Source organism: Sminthopsis crassicaudata, chromosome 2 (assembly GCF_048593235.1).
Source record: "Sminthopsis crassicaudata isolate SCR6 chromosome 2, ASM4859323v1, whole genome shotgun sequence".
Lineage (NCBI taxonomy): Eukaryota > Metazoa > Chordata > Mammalia > Dasyuromorphia > Dasyuridae > Sminthopsis > Sminthopsis crassicaudata.
In genome coordinates, this window is record NC_133618.1 from 30,877,737 (window position 1) to 30,897,027 (window position 19,291).

Genomic DNA, 19,291 nt, shown 5'->3' on the forward strand with positions numbered 1-19,291 from the left:
ACTTTGCCACAAAATAAGAGTGTAACCATGGGAAAGTTATTTAATATACCCATAGAAGTCTACTAAGTCTGTAAATCACAGGGGAGTTATTGATTGGCTTTGCTTCAAGGATGTGTTAAGAGGAAGATCCACTAGAAATGGAAACTGACCTGGGGGGACAATTTTCTTCCTTACTGCTTAAGTTATTAAAGGCTTAGCCCAAGATTTGTGGGAAGATCTGGAATTACCATGATAATCATTTCATGCTAGGGAATTTCTGGCCATTACTTTTTGTCCTTCTCTCAAAAATATGTTGCCATCTGTACTGATTCTGCAGAAAGAGCTGAGTTGTGTTTTTAGCTTAGATTTTTAACTTATTTTTAATTTTTCATTTTGTAGAGTGATATATATATATATATATATATATATATACACATATACATATATATATATATATATATATATACATACATACACACATGCATAGTTTTGTCTTCTGAAAGATTTTCTTGAATTTTGAAATCTTGACTATGAGGTTTAGTCAATAATAAAAAGGATTCAATACTGAGAGCTCCACATGATGATTCAGTTCAACTAAGAAAATAGCATTTTAGTTTCTATATTAGTCACTGGTGATAAAAAGATGGAACAAGAAAAATGGAGATAGTCCCTATCCCCAGAGCACTTTCAATCGACTTGATGGAATCATATGCACAAATTTTAAAAAAGGAAAATATATACAAAATTAATAAAATGCAAAACAATGTTTGGAGAAATATAATATTGCATTTTAAAAGTTTAATTGTTTTTGGAAATTCAAAGCTTACATTAGAAATAGATTTTTTCCCCAGGAAGTTTATAGTCTGTTAGGATCTGTAGGCTAAACTGAGATAAGAAACATCATTTATTATGTTTAATAAATGAACTAGAGATGTCACTTAAATTTGGCATATGAAATGCACTACCAAAGTGAATTAAATATTGTGGAGGAGACAGCATATAAGTTAGCCGTTAGAAGCATAGATAGCATAGGTAGAGCTTAGTACTTAGAACAGTGCCTGATATATAGTTGAAACTTCATAAATGGGTATTGATTGCCTAAATATTGAATTACTAGAGTAAACTTTGAGCATGCTGCTAGTAGAGGAAGGAAAGGAGCCAAAAAAGTACTTATAGAATATGGAAACAAGTGAAAAAGAAAAGATAAAAGGATGTGGAAGTGTGAAATGCATACAAGGAAATAAATTATATTCCAAATTGTCTAAAGCACAGGATAAAATAAAACTAGAAAGAAAATATGTCACAGAGTGGGAGATCTTGAATGCTAGCCAGGTTATGGAATTTGGTAGACAATGAAGAGCAAATGAAGGCTTTTAAGCAGATGAATATTTGGACAAGATCAATGCATACAGAAAAAGATACCTTCCAACAAAGTAACTAGCACCTTAAATGATAAAAATAGGTTTCTGGCAAAATGTTATACTTGAGTTGATCTTTCAAATAAGCTAGGGAATATATATATATATATATATATATATATATATATATATACTATAAATGAAAAGAGAAACTATTCCAGGTATGGAATACAACCTGTGCAAAAGTTCATAAGCAGTAGATAAAATTAACAAGTCAGTTTGGCTGCAATGTGTATTATATTATGAAGAGTAATATGGGACAAATAGTAACAAACTGGTGAAGGACTGAACAAGTCAGACATTTATTTAGAGTCACTATGTGCATTAGATAGTTAGGTGACACTGTGGATAGAGTGTAGGGTCGGTAGTCAAGAAAACTCATCTTTAGAAGGTCTAACCAGGTCTCAGAGTTGTTTGGGAGTTTGGGATATGGACTCCTTTGTTCATTTTTTAGGAAAAAGGCCAATATAATTGGCTAAAAGAAAATTTTACATTTGATCCTGGAGGTGATAAGAGTAATATGAGTAATAAAAGTAAGGAAGTTGATATGGGAGCTGATCATACCTTCACTTTAGGTAAATCACTGAATCTTTAGGAAATCCTATCTGTGACATAAATTGTATGTGTAAATGGGCAAATCATTCAAACTTTCAGTCATCCCAAAAAGTCTTTAAGACTGGACGATTCAGAGAAGATGCTGACCTCTATCGGTAGTGATGACATCATTTTCCATGACTTCTATAAACCAATGGAGACACACATCTATTCTACTTTACATTATTTATTTGCCATAGTATTTTTCCTGATAGAATTTGTAAGTTCCTTGAGAATAGGAACTGTTTCTAGAGTGTTGTTTTTTTTTGTATTCCTTATGACTAACACAATATCTGACTGAGTATATACTTAGCAAATATTTTTTGAATGATGGATTAAAGCACACAGCACCTTCTCCAGGCTAGATGTTTTCACCCCCAGGATGAGACATGACTCTCTGATTTCTGCTTGTATTACCCAATGCAATCTCAAGCATTAAGCATCCAAGATGTAGCTGCCACCAATATAGCTCAGTCTTGATTGTTTAATACCTGAGAGGCTTTTTTGATATATTATCTTCATCTCTACACTTCCAAATCTACATATCAAGGATCTTTCCAGTTCTAAACATTTGTTACGACTGGCACAATTATTTGACAACTGGCAATTATTCCTGGCCTCCCTTCCCATCTTATAATTACTGTCTTTTCTGGCATATCCCTTTCTTCAATTTATATTAAGCCATTTTGCTTCTGGGTCCCTCATGTTAATAAAAATTGTGAATGTGAAAGAATGACTCCAAACTCCATCAGGCTGGGAGAAATTCTGATCACATAGTCTGACTGTTTTCCTTTTACATTTTATTCCCAAGCTGTTTTTTGTTTGTTTGTTTGTTTGTTTTTTGTTTGTTTGTTTTTTTTTGGTTAGTGAAGCCTCTAGGCTCTTTGGTAACAAGAAAAGCATGGGTAACAATTCCCTCTAAACTTAGATGGCTGAGAAGAGTATTATCAACCTTAGAAAAGTAATTACAGACCCAAATTGAACTTGGATTTCCCTCAATTCATGATTTAAGAGGGTTTACTATTTGTAAAACTCCCACCTGTGTCTCCTATTGATTTTTTCTTATCTGAGCTATCTAATCAAATCTATCCATCTTAGTCTCTTAGACCCATTGGCTCATATCCCTTGTACTCTGTCCTTTCTTATCACACTGTCTTTTTTAATGTCTCCCTGCCATTGCTTTTCTTCATTTTCCAGCACTACTCCTTAACTTTATCTATTTTCCTATGTTATAAAATAAAATGAAAGTCACTCCAAGAGATTAAATGTTTGCCATCCACACAGATGAATGCCATCAAAAACATTGAAAGGTAAAATTCTAGACCAAAGAGACCTTAGAAACAACCAAATTTTATTTTATTTTACATTATTTTCAGAGAATAAAAAAGAGGCTCAAAGAACTTAAGAAACCTGCCCAAAATTGGAGAAAAAGTGAGCAGCAGAAGTGAGGATTAGACCTCAGCTTTGTGCTTCTTGTTTCTTTTCATTCCAGCATATAATTTTCTGATGCTTCAAATTCCTGTTTTTTTTTTCCTTTCTTTGTCCCTTCATTCCTTTGTTCCTTCATTCCTTCTTTCCTTCCTTCTGCCCTTCCTTCCTTCCTTCCTTTTTCCTTCTTCCCTCCTTTCTTTCTTCCTTTTATTTTATTATATCCCTTTCTTCCTTCCTCCCTTCTTCCCTCTCTCTCCCTCCTTTCTTTCTTTCCTTCTTTCTTTCTCTTTTCTTTTTCCTTCCTTCCTTCCTTCCTTCCTTCCTTCCTTCCTTCCTTCCTTCCTTCCTTCCTTCCTTCCTTCCTTCCTTCCTTCCTTCCTTCCTTCCTTTTTTCTTTCTTTTTTCATTGTCTGAGGCCAGATTTATATTCAGGTCTTCTGAACTCTAGGTCCAGTACTCCTAACTGCCCCTAAATATTCACAAGCAAGAGACATACCATGATTGAGTTCCATCTGGTCTACTACGGATTCAAGTAGCCACTTTTTTTTTTCTGGAATATATTTGGCTTCTGATTTTTATACATGTTAAACCTCTTTATTTTTCCTTTGGACTCCCTTAGCTCTGTCTTTACTGGAAGAATATTCCTATTATCTATTAGGAAACCTCAATGTTCACAATTTACCAATCTGGGCATTTCTAACTACCCTATATTCACACTACATAAATTGATCAAAGCCATATTGAATGTCTCTAAGTTGGCCTACTATATTTTATTCATATACTTCATCATTAGAATTAACTTTCTGGTGTTTGTGAAAAAAAATATCAAAAAGCCAATATGACTGGAAGCCATTTTAGCTAAATTTAAAAAAAGGAAAACTAGCTGGAAGAATCAACTTTATTTCTGATTTTTTATATCCCCATTCCATAAAACTTATCCTGTTACTGTTTTATATATATATATATATATATATAATTTCATTCTGCCTTTGTTTAAATAATGGGGAGAAACTTTTATTATCCTCAGTCCTACCTATAAAAGAAAAGTCAGCCTTTTTTGGTAGCTCTTTCTTTTTTTTTTTTTTTTCCAAACCCTTGATTAGCATGAAAAACTCTCCATAGAATAGAGTAAGACATTTCAATTGTTTAACACATTAACTTCAGTCAGAAATGTTCATCACAGAAGTTGAACAGTTGTCAAATGATATGTAAAAATTCATGGGGAATAAATGTGAGCTTTATTTTTGACATTTGTGCTGTGTTTTCCTGTATATTACTTGAGCTCTTATGGTAGATAATAAATTGATTCACTGAATTCATGCCATATCTTTTTTTTTTTTATCTAAGAGCAAGCCAGGTATAGTGGAAAGAGGACAGACGTGGAGTTGTGAAGAAATAGGTCTCAGTTTCTACACCTAATACTTATTACTGTATGACCATGAGGAAGTCATTGATACTCTGGAAATCACCATTACCTTGATCATTAAATAAGAATTATAATATAGTTTGCCTCACTGCATTGCTGCAAGGATCAAATACTACTGGTTTGCAAATCATAAAATTGTATTATGAATAGAAGGCTGGTCTTAAATTCCCTAAGACCTGATTTTCCAGAATTTGTTTGGAAGATGGCTACGTGGAGGCAGATAGCTGCTTGAGCTCCGTGTTTTCTCTCAGGACTTACTTCATGACAAGCCTCAGAGTTAATGCTTGACCAGAAAAGAAACCCATAAATAATCACCAACAGAAGACATCCTTGAAATTCACCAGAGGTGGTCTGTGTTTGCTCGGGGGAGGGTCAAACAGACTGGGAGCAGATTGAGGGCAGGCAAACCAGAGCCAGACAGACAGCTCAAACCAGAGTGGGGAGGGGTACGATCTCTGCCATTTCTGCAAAAATACTTTTATCCCAGTGTGGATACTCCATCTTGGCAGCAAGCCAGGAGCAGCAGAAAAAAGGTGTAAACACCAGAGGTGAAGAATAAAACCCCTGAAAGCTAGCGTCTCTTGGAACCCGGCCACCCCCAACCCCCACCTGGAGTGACTCAGTGCATTCTCAGAGCCTCAGAGTGCACACACACAGCGCAACCATCGCTGTCCTGTTAGTGGCTCGCTGCTGCCCTCCTCCCCAGTCTGTAGAAGAAGCCCATTAACACCACCCAGCCCCATCCCCCAAAAAACATATCAATTGTTTTTCTTGTCAATTTGTTTTCTTATTCCCTCTCTGACAAAATGAACAAAAAATTCAAAAGGGCTCTAACCATTGACAGCTTCTGTATGGAGAGAGAGCAGACCTCAAATACTGAGGAGACTAAAAACAGACTGTCCCCAGAGGAATCCCCTAAGGGGGATATGATCTGCTCCTCAATAAAAAAAAAAAAAAAATCTCATAGAGGAAATCAAAAAGGCTCTCATAAGAGAGCTAGAAGAGAAATGGGAAAAGGAAAGGGAAGCTTGGCAAGAGAGCCTGGAGAAATTATCTAGAGTGGATAAAGAGATCAAATCATTGAGAAAGAAAATTAGTGAATTGCAAAAGGTAAACAACTCCAAGGAAAACAGGATTAGTGAGCTGGAAAAGGTAAACAACTCCAAGGGAAACAGGATTAGTGAGCTGGATAAAGAAATCAGCTCTCTAAAAAATAAAATGGATAAAATGGAAAAAATTCCATAGAAGAAAAAAACTCACTTAAAAACACAATTGAACAATTACAAAAAGATATAAAAAAAGTGAGCTATCTAATCAAATCTATCCATTTTAGTCTCTTAGACCCATTGGCTCATATCCCTTGTACTCTGTCCTTTCTTATTACACTGTCTTTTTTAATGTCTCCCTGCCATTGCTTTTCTTCATTTACCAGTACTACTCCTTAACTTTATTTTCTTATGTTATAAAATAAAATGGAAGTAACTCCAAAAGATTAAATGTTTGCCATCCACACAGATCAAATTAATAAAAGCCATATGATCATCTCAATAGAAGCAGAAAAAGCATTTGATTAAATCCAACATCCATTCCTACTAAAAACGCTTGAGAGTATAGGAAAATTAGACTCGAACAAGTAGAAATGAATGACTCAAGGAGAAACCAAGAAGTAGTCAAGCAAAACCAGAGAAATAAAACAATGAAAAGAATGTCAAGTACCTTATTAGAAAGACAACAGAACTGGAAAACAGATCCAGGAGAGACAATTTGAGAATAATCGGACTCCCTGAAAAATGGGAGGAAAAAAAGAGCTTGGACCCTATTTTCGAGGAAATTATCAAAGAGAACTACCCAGATGTTTTTGAAACAGAGGATAAAATAGACAATGAAAAAATTCATCAATCACCTACTGAAAGGGATCCTAAAGTCAAAACGCCAAGAAATATAGTGGCCAAGTTCAAGAATCATCAGACAAAGGAAAAAATACTGGAAGCTGCTAGAAAAAAGCAATTCAGATATGGAGGAGCCACAATAAGGATAACTCAGGATCTAGCAGCATCCACATTAAAAATGCAGGGCCTGGAACATGATATTCCGAAAGGCTAAGGAACTTTGTATGCAGCCAAGAATAACTTACCCAGCAAAAATGAGCATCATTTTCCAGGGAAGAAGATGGACATTTAACGAAATAAATGAATTCCATCTATTCTTGATGAAAAAAAACAGACCTACATAAAATGTTTGATCTTCAAATACAGAACTCAAGAGATTTCTAAAAAGGTAAAAAGAAATCTTGAGAACTATACTTCTACCATAAAAATATGTAAAGAACATCTGTATAATTTGTCCTAGAAACTAGAGGTGGAATATCATAAAAAAAGTGTAAAGTGGTGGTACTACATCTCATGGAGAGGCAAAGGTAACCTGTTATATCTGAGAGAAAGAAAGGAAGGAGATGAACATAGTGTGTATCAATAGACATATTCGATTTATGGTGAAACTTCTTCAACTTCATTGAAAAGTGAGAGGGAAGGAGTAAGCTAAGGGGAAGGGAATACAGAAATTGTAAGGAAAAGGGGTAAAATAAGGGGAGGAACTTTAAGGTGGGGGAGGGATACTAAAGAGGGAGGGCTGTGAAAAGCAAGTGGTGTTCATAAGTTTAATACTGGGTATGGGGGTAAGAGGGAAGGAAAGGGGAAAAGCATAAGCAGGGATTAATAGGATGGCAAGCAATATAGAATTAGTCATTCTAACCATAAATGTGACTGGGGCAAACTGCCTCATAAAGAGGAAGCAGTTAGCAGACTGGATTAAAAGTCAGAATCCTACTATATGTTGTTTACAGGAAACACACCTGAAACAGGGTATTACATTGAAACTAAAAGTAAAAGGGTGGAGTAGAATCTACTATGCTTTAGGCAAAGCCAAAAAAGCAGAGGTAGCCATCCTCATCTCAGATCAAGCAAAAACAAAAATTGATCTAATTAAAAGAGATAAGGAAGGGCATTATATCCTGCTAAAGGGTAGCATCAATAATGAAGCAGTATCAATATTAAACATATACGCACCAAGTGGTGCAGCATCTAAATTCTTAAAAGAGAAATTGAGAGCAAGAAGAAATAGAAAGCAAAACTATAATAGTAGGAGATCTCAACCTTGTACTCTCAGAATTAGATAAATCAAACCACAAAATAAATAAGAAAGAAGTGAAAGAGGTAAATAGAATACTGGAAAAGTTTGATATGATAGATCTTTGGCAAAAGCTAAATGGAGACAGAAAGGAGTATACTTTCTTCTCAGCAGTTCATGGAACCTATACAAAAATTGATCATATACTAGGGCATAAAAACATTCAAAATTGAATGCAGTAAGGCAGAAATAGTAAATGCATCCTTTTCAGACCACAATGCAATCAAAATTACATTTAATGAAAAGCCAGAGGAAAATAGACCAAAAAAATAATTGGAAACTAAATAATCTTATGCTAAAGAATGATTGGGTAAAACAGCAAATCATAGACATAATTAATAACTTCACCCAAGAAAATGACAATAATGAGACATCATACCAAAATGTGTGGGATACAGTCAAAGCAGTAATAAGGGGAAGTTTTATATCTCTACAGGCCTACTTGCATAAAATAGAGAAAGAGAGGGCCAACGAATTGGGCTTACAACTAAAATTGTGAATTAAAAAAACCCAGACAAACACAAAATTTGAAATTCAAAAAATAAAAGGTGAGATTAATAAAATTGAAAGTAAAAAAACTATTGAATTAATTAATAAAACTAAGAGTTAGTTCTATGAAAAAACCAACAAAATAGACAAACCCTTAGTAAACCTGATTAAAAAAAAGGAGAGAAAAAGCAAATTGTTGGTCTTAAAAATGAAAAGGGAGAACTCACCACTAATGAAGAGGAAATTAGAACAATAGTTAGGAGATACTTTGCTCAACTTTATGCCAATAAATTCAATAACTTAAAACCTTCAAAAATATAGCTTGCCCAGATTAACAGAGGAAGAAGTAAGTAATCTAAATAGTCCCATCTCAGAAAAAGAAATAGAACAAGCTATTAACCAACTCCCTAAGAAAAAATCCCCAGGACCAGGTGGATTTACATGTGAATTCTACCAAACATTTAAAGAACAACTAACTCCAATGTTATATAAACTATTTGAAAAAAATAGGGATTGAAGGAATCCTACCAAATTACTTTTATGACACAGACATGTTACTGATACCTAAATCAGGTAGATCAAAAACTGAGAAAGAAAAGTATAGACAAATTTCATTAAGGAATATTGATGATAAAATCTTAAATAAGATATTAGCAAAAAGGCTTCAGAAAATCATCCCCAGGATAATACACTATGACCAAGTGGGATTTATATCAGGAATGCAGGGCTGGTTTAATATTAAGAAAACTATTAGTATAATTGACCATATTAATAATCAAATTAATAAAAGCCATATGATCATCTCAATAGATGCAGAAAAAGCATTTGATAAAATCCAACATCCATTCCTACTAAAAACACTTGAAAGTATAGGAATAAATGGACTATTCCTTAAAATAATAAGGAGCATATATTTAAAACCTTCAGTAAACATTGTATGTAATGGTGATAAACTAAAACCTTTCCCTGTAAGATCAGGAGTGAAACAAGGTTGCTATTCAATATAGTACTAGAAACTCTAGCCTTGACAATAAAAGAGATTCAAGGAATTAGAACAGGAAATGAGGAAATCAAATTGTCACTTTTCGCAGATGACATGATGGTATACTTAGAGAACCCCAAAGACTCAGACAAAAAGCCATTAGAAATAATTCAGAATTTTAGCAAAGTTGCAGGATACAAAATAAATGCACATAAATCCTCAGCATTTTTATACATTACCAACACAATCCAACAGCAAAAGATACAAAGATAAATTGCATTCAAAATAATGGACGATAGTATAAAATATTTGGGAATATATCTACCAAAGGAAAGTCAGGAATTATATGAGCAAAATTAAAAAACACTTGCCACAAAAATAAAATCAGATTTAAACAATTGGAAAGACATTCAGTGCTCTTGGATAGGCCGAACGAATATAATTAAGATGACAATACTCCCTAAACTAATCTATTTATTTAGTGCTATACCAATCAGACTCCCAAGAAACTATTTTAATGACCTAGAAAAAATAACAACAGGATTCATATGGAACAACAAAAGGTCGAGAATTTCAAGGGAAGTAATGAAAAAAAAATTAAATGAAGGTGGTCTAACTGTACCTGATCTAGAACTATATTATAAAGCAACAGTCACCAAAACCATTTGGTATTGGCTAAGAAATAGACTAGTTGATCAGTGGCATAGGTTAGGTTCACAGGGCAAGATAGTGAATAAAAATAGCAATCTAGTGTTTGACAATCCCAAAGATCCCATCTCTTGGGATAAGAATTCATTATTTGACAAAAACTGCTGGGAAAACTAGAAATTAGTATGACAGAAACTAGGCATGGACCCACATTTAACAGCACATACTAAGATAAGATCAAAATGGGTACGAGATTTAGGCATAAAGAACGAAATCATAAATAAATTGGAGGAATATGGGATGGTTTATCTCTCAGACCTGTGGAGGAGGAAGGAGTTTGTGTCCAAGGGAGAACTAGAGACCATTATTGATCACAAAATAGAAAATTTTGATTATACCAAATTAAAAAGTTTCTGCACAAACAAAACTAATGCAAACAAGATTAGAAGGGAAGTAACAAATTGGGAAAACATTTTTACAGTTAAAGGTTCTGATAAAGGCCTCATCTCCAAAATATACAGAGAATTGACTTTAATTTATAAGAAATCAAGCCATCTCAATTGATAAATGGTCAAAGGATATGAACGGACAATTTTCAGATGATGAAATTAAAACTATTTCTCTCATATGAAAGAGTGTTCCAAATCACTATTGATCAGAGAAATGCAAATTAAAACAACTCTGAGATATCATTACACACCTGTCAGATTACCTAAGATGACAGGAACAAATTATGATGAATATTAGAGGGGCTGTAGGAAAACTGGGACACTGATGCATTGTTGGTGGAGTTGTGAAAGAATCCAACCATTCTGGAGAGCTATCTGGAATTATGCACAAAAAGTTATCAAAATGTGCATACCCTTTGACCCAGCCGTACTACTACTGGGCTTATATCCCAAGGAAATACTAAAAATGGGAAAGGGACCTGTATCTGCCAAAATTTTTGTGGCAGCTCTTTTCATAGTGGCTAGAAACTGGAAAATGAATGGATGTTCATCAATTGGAGAATGGTTGGGTAAATTATGATATATGAATGTTATGGAATATTATTGTTCTATAAGAAATGACCAACAGGAGGAATACAGAAAGGCTTGGCGAGACTTACATCAACTGATGCAGAGCGAAACGAGCAGAACCAGGGGATCATTATACACTTCGACAATGATACTGTATGAGGATGTATTCTGATGGAAGTGGATATCTTCAACATAGAGAAGATCTAATCCAATTCCAATTGATCAATGATGGACAGAATCATCTACATCCAGAAAAGGAACACTGGGAAATGAGTATAAACTGTGAGCATTGTTTTTTTGTTTTGTTTTGTTTTGTTTCTCTTCCCAGATTATTTTTACCTTGTGAATACAATCCTTACTTTGCAACAGCAACAACAACAAAATTCGGTTCTGCACATATATATTGTACTAGATATACTATAAGATATTTAATGTGTATGGGAATGCCTTCCATCTAGGGGAGGGGGTGGAGGGAAGCAGGGGAAAAACTCAGAACAGAAAGGAGTACAAGGGATAATGTTGTTAAAAAAATTACCTATGCATATGTACTGTCAAAAATGTTATCAATTATACAAATTAATAAAAAATTAAAAAAAAATAATTAAAAAAAATTCCGTAAGACCTGAATTCAAATTCTAATTCAGATACTTTTGAAGCACTTGAATCCTGATAAGATTCCTTACCTCCTTAGCCCCAATTTTATCTTGTGTAAACTAATGTTTGGGAGATGGGATGACTATGATTTGTTGATATAGGTGAATTCCAATGGAGGAAACACCAACTGCTAATGCAGGTCAGCACCCTTATAATTCCTATTACTTTTGAGACTATATTTTTATATAGGGGTCATGTTTAAAAAAACTATAGGTTTAAAAACTTCAGGGTAGTTTAAGTATAAAGTAATAATAGCAGGCATTCATATATATATATATATATATATATATATATATATATATATATATATATATGTGTGTGTGTGTGTGTGTGTGTGTGTGTGTGTGTCTGTGTGTGTGTGTGTGTGTGTGTGTGTGTGTGTGCATCTTAAAGGAGTCCAAAAAGTTTACATATTCTTTGATCCTCACAACAATCCTGAAAGACCAATGCTTTTATTATCTCCCTATTAGAGGGAGGAAGTTGAAGCTCAGAAATGTTCTATGTTTTTTTCCAAGGTCATGCAGCTGGGAAAACATATCAGAACTCCCTGACTCACAAGTCTAGTATCTTTATTTCTTATGTTACTTTGCTACTAGTAAAATAAGTTGATGTTTGTGAAATGTTTCATTCATTATGATTATTCTTGTATAAGTTTTTGCTGTCATTGTGCCTAAAATTCCTCTGAATCCATTAATCATCGAGAAATAGAAGGCATTACTTTTTCTTTCTACTTGCTCTTTCCCCCATTTCATCTATGGACACAACACAGGTTATTAGAACATTGGGTCAAAGTATTTAGAACTGAAAGCAATATATTCTGTTATAATCTCTTAATTTCATATATGAGAAAACTTAACCAGAAACTACAAGTTATATTGTTTAGCAATAGAAATTATTTTCAATGATTCCTCTATATTCTTTTATTTTATATCCCTTAACAAGCAAGAATTTGAAGTTGACTATCAGATAATCCAAGAGTTGGATAGGACTTCAGAAATCACTGAGCCCAATATTTATTTGAAAAAGAGAAACTCTCATTAAATACAGTTCCCTAGAGTTGGTCTGTAATCTTTGGTAAAGAAATAAAACCAAGTTAATTGGTCCATTTGGGGATCAAGCCTATGACCTTGTTCTCATTAGCACCATACTCAAACCAACCACTTTTTTGTAATTTTATAAAACTGTTAAGGTAAAATGTGTTCAATGTTAAGTAGAAGGTTTTCTGTTTGATAACTTGTGTATGATTTCTGTGTAGAATTCAATCATCATATTTTAGAATCTGTCATTCTCTTTCATGTGCCATTTAGCTCCTGGATACAATTAAAAACAGGGAATAGAAAAATCTAATCCCCTATATGCAGGGTTAGCTATCAGGAGCAGAATCACCAAATCAGAGAATTTAAGAATCAAATGAAAAATTTACAGCAATACACTCCAACTTATATAAAAAAAAATCTCCATGGGAACATATTATTTCCAATCTCCATTGGAATAAATACCAATCAGCCTGTTTGAAATCCTCTAGTATAGGAAAATACACTAGCTGTCAAGTCATTGTACTCCATCTCCTGGATTTTCTAGTTATTAGGATTTTTTAGCCACTGATGACAAGCCAAAATTGCCATCTTTGCTACTTCTATCTACAGTCCTGGTACTGTCCTCTGTGACCAAACAGAACAAGTATAATCTCATTTCTACATGTAAGTCCTTCAAATTCTTAAAGAAGCTTGAAAATGAAATCATAACTTGATTTCCTCTATTCTCCAACCTGAGTTTTCTGTAGGTAAAATGTCCCCAATTCTTCCCAGTCTCTGCTTTAATTGTATGAATGTAAATTCCTTCATTATACTCATGATTGTGGTTTCAAGAGCTCTTATGAAAGCCCTGACCCCAAAATAGCTGTTCTATCAGTCTGCTATCACTGTCTTGCCTGCCTTGAAATATCTGGCATAATAAGAAAAAATGTATAAATCAAAATATAGAATAAGAATGTAATTTAGAGTTTATGAAATCTAACTCCCTCATTTTAGAGATGGACTAATGGAATCCCAAAGAATTCAATTGCCCAAAGTTAGATCACTATTCATTCAAGACATTATTTTTAAATGTACACTGTTAAGATACACAATGCTTTTATGAAAAAAAAAAATAAAACCTTGCTATCCTTATAAACATATTAATATTCCTTAACCCCTTAATAGGTACTTATTTGTTAGAATATATATCACTTAATAAAGACTGTGACCCTAAAAAGATGTGACACAGAAAAACAAGTTTAGTGTAATGTAGTGGGAATAGAAAAAATATCTTGAAAATCTCCCTTACATTGAATGCTACATCAGCAGAGCAGATTCTGCTAGCTCAATAAGGAATGAGGTCTTAGATACAATGATATTACTGTTTTTGGATACTTACCAGAATCAAGAAATAAGAAAAGTTTGTTAAAGTCATTAAAGGCAAACTTCACCCAGCTGATCATTTTTCTAAGTATGGTCTTGATCACAGAGAGTAAACATTTTAGAGAAATGTGTTCTTTTGATTCCTATGGCATTGGGGATCCCTCTGGTGAATCTTACATATTATCTTCTAAAATCCATTAACAAAAGCATTCATGGAGGGATGAATTCATTGACCACTAGAGTTCATTAAAACTCCACCTAGCTTGGCTATTTGATAGGTAGAAATAGCTCTGTTTTTTTTTTTTTTGTTTTGTTTTTGTTTTTTTTTTTTGTTTGTTTGTTTGTTTGTTTGTTTTGTTTTGTTTTGTTTTTTTTGGTGTCACAAGCTAAAGTCCCTCTTATTTCAGATCTCCTGAGATATCCTGGATCCTTCTGGTGCTGAAGTTTCTCTTCTAAATAGGGTTAATAAAACTTTTGCTAAAAGACCTGAGAGGATGATTTGGAGGGAAAAAAATTAAAACATGAAAGTCCTAGATGTTTCTCATATCATTGTACTGAATTACTACTTTATATATACTTGTGGGTTCTATATTTATTCAATCTTTGGGACCAGTTTATAGTATCTTAAAACAATAGGTCAGAATTAAGTCAGTTTGCTTCCAGTTCTCCTGTGATCTCCTTTCAATAATTGATCATTTGCCTAGTTCTGATATGATGAAGACCTTAATCTTACAGATTCGACAAAAAGCTCTTATTAAATTTCTGCTGAATGCAATGCTTAGTGTAAAACATGCTTCCAATAGATTGGAAATTAATTAAATAATTCAATTCAATACACATTGTTCCAAAGTCACTGAATAACTATAGATTCTAAGGAACAAAAGCATTTCCCCACCTCTTTGTCACCCCCCTACTGAGCTTTCATTCTACTGTAATGAAAACCAGGTAGTTCCTGTTGCCCAGAAGATCATTATCTAATGGTTATTACCATGAAGCATGAAAAAGGTAAACCATGAAGTATGTGTTTCTAGGACAACAGAATCAAATCAGCTGACAGAAAATCTATTTTTCCCATTTTGCCCTTCATAGATTCCAGGCAGATACAAAATTTAAATAAAGCATGAATACCTACCCTCCTCCAGTTTACAATCTATTAGGGAAATAAGATACCAATATAAATAAGAAAAGCAAATAATAATAACTGTTGGTAAATTGTATTTTAATGTAGCCAAAGAAATTTACATTCAGTATACCAATAAAGTTTTACAAAATCCTCTGAGATATTGTGAGCTAGGTTAGAAAACTAGGGGAAAATAAAATGACTTGCTCATTGCCACACAGCTCAGAAGTGTCATAAGCAAAAATTGATTATAGGGAGTTTCTGACTTTTAAAGGTTAAATCTAATAAGTGGATTCTTGATATTCCATGATAATTGAAGAGAAACTCAACACCTTGGTTCCACTCTCAGGGACAACTTATGTGAGTACATATTTATAGTTCATCATTAGACAAGATAGCCAGATCTAGGATGGATAATCATCTGTATCATTAATAAGAATAGGCACAGAGAATAGAGCCAACCATTCTGGACAGCAATTTGGAAAGTAAAGGGCTATGAAACTATGTATATCATTTGATCCAGCAGTATTTCTACTAGGTTTATATCCCAAAGCGATCATAAGGGAGGGAAAGGGACCCATATGTGCGAACATTTTTGTAATAGCACTTTTTTGTAGTGGCAAGGAATTGGAAACTGAGAGGATGCCCATCAGTTGGGGAATAGCTGAATAAATTATGCTATATGAATGTAATAGTATATTATAGTTCAATAAGAAATGATCAGCAGGGTGATTTTAGAGAAGCCTGGTGAGACTTACATGACCTGATGCTAAGTGAAATGAGCAGTACCAGAAGTTTATCATAAACAGTAACAACAAGACTATACAATTCTAATGGATGTGGCTCTTTGTAAAAATCAGATTATTCAGGCCAGTTCCAATGATTTTGTGATGAAGAGAACCATCTACAGAGAGGACTGTGGGAACTAAAGCTGGATTACAATGTAGCATTTTCACTCTTTTTCTGTTGTTTGCTTGGATTTTATTTGTTCTCATTTTTTAACCTTTTTTATCTGATTTTTCTTGTTCAGCAAGATAATTGTATAAATATGTATTCCTATATTGGATTTAACATACATTTTATCATGTACATTTAGGGAAGGGAGTTGGAGAAAGTGGGGGGGGGGGATTGGACCACAAGATACTTCAAGGGTCAGTGTTGAAATAATTAACTTTGCATATGTTTTGAAAATAAAAACTTCAATAAAAAAAAAAAGAAAACCAAAAAAGAAAATAAGAAAAGAAAAAAGAAAAAGCACACAGACCAATTCAAGCATTTCAATAAATACATTAGAATGTTATAAAATTAATTTCTATGTTTGTCAGAAAGGATGATATCCATTCAAGGGTACTGATAGCAAAGTAAATGTCCACAAAATGTCTCTCTTTTTTGAGTTGGTTAAATAAACAGATTATGGAGATTAAAATTATCCCACCTCCAATAAGAGAGACTGAGGCAGTGATATGAGCCAATCACACTTTATTAAAGAGTCTATGGTCCCCTCTAATGAAGTAGACTATCTATTTTCCTCACAATCTGCAATACCCCTTCCTTCCAGGAGCCTATTTTTTATAGGGCTATATGTCCAGTCATTCTGGAACAGCTATACCAAATACAGAATATTTCCACTGATTGCCATGTGGTGCATAAGCTAAAATAACCAATATATCAGCAGGGTCACAAGTTGGGTGAATCAAAGAATATGAATAAACTTCTCCTTAATTTGAGGAGGAGAAAATGCTACAAGCTATCACAGCAGGTGACCTAAGTGGTCATAAGCTGGACATCTGCTCCTATGGAACAAGTGTTTGGTCAGGTATTATGAAAACATTTTGGAAGACTTTCTATATAGTTGTGATCTGTGACATACTAGGCATGTTCACAATGAAAAGGCAACACAGAGAGTGGAGGGCCTTTGGTTAACTTCCTATACTTAAGCAAGTGAACTTAAGTGTAGCGAGCTGTCATCTGCAGAAGCTGCTGGATCGCTCTCTGGGAAGAGATCTGCTGTGTCCACTCAAATCTCTCAGACAGATTCTTCTTCCTGTAGTGAACCTTTGTCTCCAGGCAGTTGCCCTTAACTCTTGTCCAGAGAAGTGACTTCTCTTCCTGCAGAGAGCCCCGTCAGGCCTGATGTAATGCAGAGACTTCTCCTATCTCTGGAGTGGTGTCCTTTTATCCTCCCAGAGAATGGGCGTGGGATAATGCCAGGGCTTCTGGGAAGAAGTACTCCAACCAATGAGCTTGCTCCTCTAATCCAGTCAACCTGAGTTCTCACCTTGTAATTGTCCAGACAACCTGAATTCTCATCTTGTCATTGTCCAGACAACCTGAGTTCTCACCTAGTAATCCTAACACTTAAGCAGCTCACAGCTCTGGGGCTTCGTGTGCAGAATTTTAATATGTCTATCAAATTTACTAATACTGATTGGAATAAGGTAGAGGTTCAAAATGAATTGCTTCTTTCAAGAGAAAAGGATCTCAAGGCCATCTCAAGAAACATTGAATGGAAAACACCATCTCCATCCAGAGGGAGAACATGGAGACAATGTAAATCAACACATTTTATATTTACTTTTTTTTTCTTTTTCTTCTGTTTTATTTTTTTTTCTTATGGTTTTTTCTCTTTTGTTCTGATTTTTCTGTCCAAATATGATTCATATGGAAATATGTTTTTAAAAACAAATGTTCTGCATGATCAGAAATAAAGTTTAAAATAAAAAGAGGAAAATATATTTGGAAGACTTTATGCCTTCTTTGAGATTATAGTGAAATCAGGGATGAGCTCTGGGAAGCAAATCAGGCAGTTTTGCACAGCATTACACACAGTACTTGTGGATCAGATCATTGTCCCTTAGCACTAAAATTACAAGTTGTCCCTATACTATTGGAAAAAATTCTCAAAGGATCTCTTATGGAATGCTACCCTGAAAAATCACTTTATAGTAACAAGAACATAGTGTGCATGAGAAAATACTAATGGAGAGAACAGTGTTTGATCCAGCAGTGTTTCTACTGGACTTATATCCCAAAGCGATCATAACGAAAGGAAAGGGACCCATATATGCAAAAATGTTTATAACAGTGCTTTTTGTAGTGGCAAGGAGCTGGAAACAAAGAGGATGCCCATCAGTTGGAGAATGGAGAGATGATTGTGACTTAGAAGCCAGAGAGACGTAGAGGCAGAATGAGTCCAAACCAAAAATAACTTGTGCAGATGTCAGAATTATTGTCCAAAAAAGCAAATGGGACATATGTCAGTGGAAGTCTTTCCAAGCAGGAAAAAAACAAAAGATTATCCCTCTTTTTCATCAGGAATGTGTGAAGATAGTGATGAGCAGATTCAGATAATTCTGTAATTAATATGAAAGATTAAATCATAAAAATAATTCAGAAAGAGGTAGAATCTTGTTCCTAGAGATATTGGATTTACCAATCAAGAAATCAGTGGAGAAATTGTTTTTTTTCCTTAACCACATGATTCCACATGAATGTCTCATTAGCATCACAAATCACATCTTTCAAACATTACAAAATAATAGAATTTTAAATTGGGAAGGAATCTTAGAAAATATTTTTGGATCAAATATAAATCCTCCTAGACACATTCATTCTTCAAATGTAGTTGTTTCTCTTGAGGGTAGCATCTTCATTATAGTCATTCAAATTTACCATCCTTTACTCACCCTTGACTCTTTTCTTCAAACAACAATAATTAATCCTATCTCTTAAATCAGTCCTTTTCTTTTCCCTCATGTATTCACTAACCAAATTCAAGCTCTCCACCTGTCTTCTGAACCATAGCAGTAGTCAACTAATTGGTTTCCTTTTCATTCTCTGTTTTCACTAATTCATCTTCCATAAAGCTGCAAAATTAATATTTTGTAGACACAAACATGTTCAATGGTTACCCGCTGTCTCTGGAATAAAATATGAACTCAACAGA